Source organism: Salmo trutta, chromosome 12, assembly GCF_901001165.1.
Source record: "Salmo trutta chromosome 12, fSalTru1.1, whole genome shotgun sequence".
In the NCBI taxonomy this organism is placed as follows: domain Eukaryota; kingdom Metazoa; phylum Chordata; class Actinopteri; order Salmoniformes; family Salmonidae; genus Salmo; species Salmo trutta.
The window spans coordinates 82664814-82670842 of NC_042968.1; positions in this window are offsets into that span (position 1 = coordinate 82664814).

Sequence of the window (6029 nt, forward strand, 5' to 3'; positions counted from 1 at the left end):
TGGAAGGCAGGTAGTTTGCCCCTAGAGATGCGTTGGGCGGACCGCACCACCCTCTGGAGAGCCCTGTGGTTGCGGGAGGTGCAGTTTCCGTACCAGGCGGTGATACAGCCCGACGGGATGCTCTCAATTGCGCATCTTAAAAGTTTGTGAGGGTTTTAAGTCCCAATTCAAACAGCTTCCATTTCAACGCCACTCAAAAAGACAGCCAAAAGTTAGTTGAATTTCCAATGTGTCATCGCCACGCTTTTAACCATTTAAAAGAACAGTAACGTTTAAAGGGGAATACAATGTCAGATATTTGGTTTATTTATTCAACATATTAAGTGTTATCACTGGTCTTCTAATAGTAGAACCAAGTTACCTAGATTGCAGTTGAGATTACATTAAAAGTACATGGTGCAAGTGATCAAAGCTGTTCAAGACTGAGCAGATTATTACAGCAATGTGAAGATCTCCATTGATCTGTGATGACCTCTGCATGCTATCTTGAACATGCACACTTTATATGATTACAAGAACTGTATAGTTACAGTAAACTCAAAATGTGGCCATGGATGTGTTACTCATAAGGTTAAATGTTATATTAGTTTGTAAGATTTAGTTGACAACGCAACCAAATATCAACATTTAATGGAGGAGATGTGTCTACTACTTGGATAATTACATCTGAGCCACTGGCTTAATCCCGTAACTTTTATTTTTGGTTGAGTTGGCAACGTGAATCAAACATACAGTATAATTTGTGAACTTGTCATAAGTTAAGGCAATTCATTGCATTTCAAAAGTGATATTTAATTGCGTCTCCATCTCAACCAAAAATCTAAGTTAAAGAATAGGACTACATCAACAGAGTTTAAATTAAGAAAAATCTCCTTCAAATGTTTGGTTGCATTCACAACCAAACACAATTCAATATCAGAGCGTAAGAGAGGCCCAATTCAGCAGACAATCTGTCTCCCTCCAGCAGGTGGTGTTATTTTTGTTGTCTGTTACGCACGCCTCTAGAAAGAGGGAACGCAACACCCTGCTACAACTCAACTCTCCGTGGTGTGAAAGAGGTATGGGACTGTAGGTGTGAGCAAGGATGACAAAAAGGCAGATAATACCGTTTACAGGGAATTTATTCCTTCGCACGGCAAATTTGGGGAAGGGGCTGGACGGAACCAAAGCAAAGAAAGTAAATATCAAAGCCCCCTCTCCTACCTTACCTGCCTACCCACCCACTACTTACCTAACTAGCACCACCTGGTGCACTAACCAAAATACAAGGGATGGTCCTCCCAGGTCTTTCCTAGTGTGCATAGACAATAAACTACTACGGATAATGTATGCCCGCGGGCCTCTTGCCTAAGCACTCCCTAGGTGCCTTCCCCTTCCCCCCTGGGAACAAATGAAACAGAATAACACAAATGTTATTGACACAACAGTATTATCCAATCAGCAACAACTAAGAGTACATACCAAATCTTAGTAACAACCAACATGCTACATCTCTCAGCAAATATCTCTCAGCAAATATCTCTCAGCAAATATCTCTCAGCAAATATCTCTCAGCAAATATCTCTCAGCAAATATCTCTCAGCAAATATCTCTCAGCAAATATCTCTCAGCAAATATCTCTCAGCAAATATCTCTCAGCAAATATCTCTCTTACAATCATCTTCCCCTCTGAGCAACAGAACACTGGCTTATATAGCTGTAGGTGGGGTTGGTAATTGGAGACAGCTGCGTCCTGACGAGGGGGCGGGTCAGCTCTCCAATCAGCAATGGGGCCGACCAATCAGCTGCTTGTAGAGAATTTCAGGAAGCCATTTCCTGAAATACATACATGAATATACACAAACCACAACACAGAAACTGGGGAACGTAACAGTCTCGCCCACCAAGCAAGGAGTGTTTGTATGGAGGTCAATGAGAGAGTGTCGAAATTGGTAAACAAAATGGTTTATTTGCTATGTGAGGTTTATCTGATCTAATAGAAGTTCCGTAATGCTCAAGTTGTTATGAGTATACTTATGAGTGACATCCCTGCAACTTTGAGAGAAAACACTTTATACTGGAGTTGTCTCGAGATGGCTATGCATATTCATGTTATGAGGCTAGTAGCATAGTATCTATCTCCATTGAATATGGGCAGTTAATGTCAACAACCCTCATCAAATATTCAAAAAAAGATTACAATAATGAGATGTATCCACCAATCCAAAGAAGGGATAGGTGGGAGCTAAACAGCCTGCCGTGCCGCTTTGTGGACAACGACTGCCATTGTTAGGGCGGAGAGACGAGTATCTTTTCAGTATATCCATCATCTTTAATAATATATAAGGACCCGATTCAATCTGTATCGCTGAAGTTCAGTGTTACAGCTTGATTGAAATTTAAAGGCTATGTTCCTACTTTAGCGGAGACATTTTCGTGACATTTTCTAACGCTCCCATAGGCTCTCAGAAGGCGCCAGAATGATGAATGGTGGCTTTGCAGGCCATTGCTGAAAAACATTAGCGCATTTGGATAGTGGTCGATCTGAGGACAATGAGACTGGAGGCGCGTGCACGAGCCGACACCATGTTTACTTTCTCTCTCTTTGAACGAAAACAACGACTCCTGGTCGGAATATTATCGCTTTTTTACGAGAAAAATCGCATAAAAATTGATTTTAAACAGCGTTTGACATGCTTCGAAATACGGTAATGGAATATTTTGAAATTTTCTGTCACGAAACGCGTCGGGCGCGTCACCCTTCTTTACCCTTTGGATAGTGTCTTGAACGCACGGACAAAATGCCGCTATTTGGATATAACTATGGATTATTTGGAACCAAACCAACATTTGTTATTGAAGTAGAAGTCCTGGGAGTGCATTCTGACGAAGAACAGCAAAGGTAATCAAACTTTTCTAATAGTAAATCGGAGTTTGGTGAGTACCACACTTGGTGGGTGTCAAAATAGCTAGCCTGTGATGACCGGGCTATCTACTCAGAATATTGCAAAATGTGCTTTCACCGAAAAGCTATTTTAAAATCGGACATAGCGATTGCATAAAGGAGTTCTGTATCTATAATTCTTAAAATAATTGCTATGTTTTTTGTGAACGTTTATTGTGAGTAATTTAGTAAATTCACCGGAAGTGTTCGGTGGGAATGCTAGTCACATGCTAATGTAAAAAGCTGGTTTTTGATATAAATATGAACTTGATTGAACAAAACATGCATGTATTGTATAACATAATGTCCTAGGATTGTCATCTGATGAAGATCATAAAAGGTTAGTGCTGCATTTAGCTGTGGTTTGGGTTTATGTGACATTATATGCTAGCTTGAAAAATGGGTGTCTGATTATTTCTGGCTGGGTACTCTGCTGACATAATCTAATGTTTTGCTTTCGTTGTAAAGCCTTTTTGAAATCGGACAGTGTGGTTAGATTAACGAGAGTCTTGTCTTTAAAATGGTGTAAAATAGTCATATGTTTGAGAAATTGAAGTAATAGCATTTCTAAGGTATTTGAATATCGCGCCACGGGATTACACTGGCTGTTGAGTAGGTGCAAGCATCCCACTGGCCCAGAGAGGTTAACAAGGCACACCTGTTAATTGAAATGCATTCCAGGTGACTACCTCATGAAGCTGGTTGAGAGAATGGTAAGAGTGCACAAAGCTGTCATCAAGGCAAAGAGTGGCTACTTTGAAGATTCTCAAATATAAAATATATGTTGATTTGTTTAACACTATTTTGGTTACTACATGATTCCATATGTGTTATTTCATAGTTTTGATGTCTTCACTATTATTCTATAATGTATAAAATAGTCAAAATAAAGAAAAACCCTGGAATGAGTAGATGTTCTAAAACTTTTGACAAGTAGTGTATATGAGTAATAAAGAAAGGTCACATTTAATTTTGTCTTTTAAACCTAACCTTTGGAATGACTTTGATAGCCACAGTGAATCTATTTTATTTTTAAGCGGAGATCGCTCAACAATCATTCTCATAATAGCACATTGGTAATAGTCAGTGACAAATATCATAGCTAAGCAGGGCTTGGTTAAAACCCTTCATGCAAGGGCCTCCTGAGTGGCGCAGCAGTCTTAGACATCAGCTTGAAGCATCACTACAGACCCGGGTTCGATCCCAGGCTTTCGGGTTCGATCCAAGGCCATGACCAGGAGTCCCCTCTCTCCACTGGGATTCTCTGCCTCTAACCCTATTACAGGGGCTGAGTCACTGGCTTACTGGTGCTCTTCCATGCCGTCCCTAGGAGGGGTGCGTGGGTTGAGTCCCTGACGTGGTCTTCCTGTCTGGGTTGGCGCCCCCCCTTGGGTTGTGCCGTGGCGGAGATCTTTGTGGGCTATACTCGCCCTTGTCTCAGGATGGTAAGTTGGAGGTTGAAGATATCCCTCCAATGGTGTGGGGGCTGTGCTTTTGGCAAAGTGGGTGGGGTTATATCCTGCCTGTTTGGCCCTGTCCGGGGGTATCATCGGATGGGGCCACAGTGTCTCCTGATCACCTGTCTCTGCCTCCAGTATGTATGCTGCAGTAGTTTATGTGTTGGGGGGCTAGGGTCAGTCTGTTATATCTGGAGTATTTCTCCTGTCTTATCCGGTGTCCTGTGTGAATTTAAGTATGCTTTCTCTAATTCTCTCTTTCTCTCTTTCTTTCTCTCTCGCGGAGGACCTGAGCCCTAGGACCATGCCTCAGGACTACCTGGCATGATGACTCCTTGCTGTCCCCAGTCCACCTGGCCGTGCTGCTGCTCCAGTTTCAACTGTTCTGCCTGCGGCTATGGAACCCTGACCTGTTCACCGGACGTGCTACCTGTCCCAGACCTGCTGTTTTCAACTCTCTAGAGACAGCAAGAGCGGTAGAGATACTTTCAATGATCGGCTATGAAAAGCCAACTGACATTTACTCTTGAGGTGCAGACTTGTTGCACCCTCGACAACTACTGTGATTATTATTATTTGACTATGCTGGTCATTTATGAACATTTGAACATCTTGGCCATGTTCTGTTATAATCTCCACCCGGCACAGCCAGAAGAGGACTGGCCACCCCTCATAGCCTGGTTCCTCTCTAGGTTTCTTCCTAGGTTTTGGCCTTTCTAGGGAGTTTTTCCTAGCCACCGTGCTTCTACACCTGCATTGCTTGCTGTTTTGGGGTTTTAGGCTGGGTTTCTGTACAGCACTTTGAGATATCAGCTGATGTAAGAAGGGCTATATAAATAAATATGATTTGATTTGAGTCCCATGAGGCGGCGCACAATTGGCCCAGTGTCATCCGGGTTAGGGGAGGGTTTGGCCGAGCCTGGATTTCCTTGTCCCAATCGCACTCTAGCAACTCCTTGTGGCGGGCTGTGCGCCTGCAAGCTGACATGGTTTCCAGCAGGATGTTGTTTCCTCTGACAGGGGTGGGCAATTCCAGTCCTCGAGGGCCTGATTGGTGTCACAATTTTGCTCCAGCTCCAATAATCACTTAATCATGATCTTCAGTTTGGAATGCAATTTGATTAATCAGCTGTGTTTGCTAGGGATGGAGAAAAAGTGTGACCCCAATCAGGCACACGAGGACTGTAGTTGCCCACCCCCATGAGTCTGACACACTAGTGATAGCAGTGTGTCAAGTAGCAGTGCTGCTTGGCAGAGTTGCGTTTCGGAGGTCGCATGTTGCAGCGATATGACAAGACTGTAACTACCAATTGGTTATCACGTAAAAGTACAAAAAAAATACCTGGATGTGAGACCAGAGGGTAGCAATAAATAATTATTTTTTCCAGTAAGAGCTGCTGCACAGCCTATATATTTTTTCCTATAGTGAATGTAACGTTGAAGATCCGACATTGTTTTAAAGGTACAAATTCATTTTTTTTTATTAAAGGTTAATCTATGTCCAAAATTTGGTTACCATGATGACATAAACCTGTGGTTGAAATTTCCCCTCAAAACAACAGTTGACTTTTTTTGGATGACTTATCACAATATGTTGAGAAAATACGTTGAAACAACGTTGATTCAACCAGTCTGTGCCCAGTGGGAGG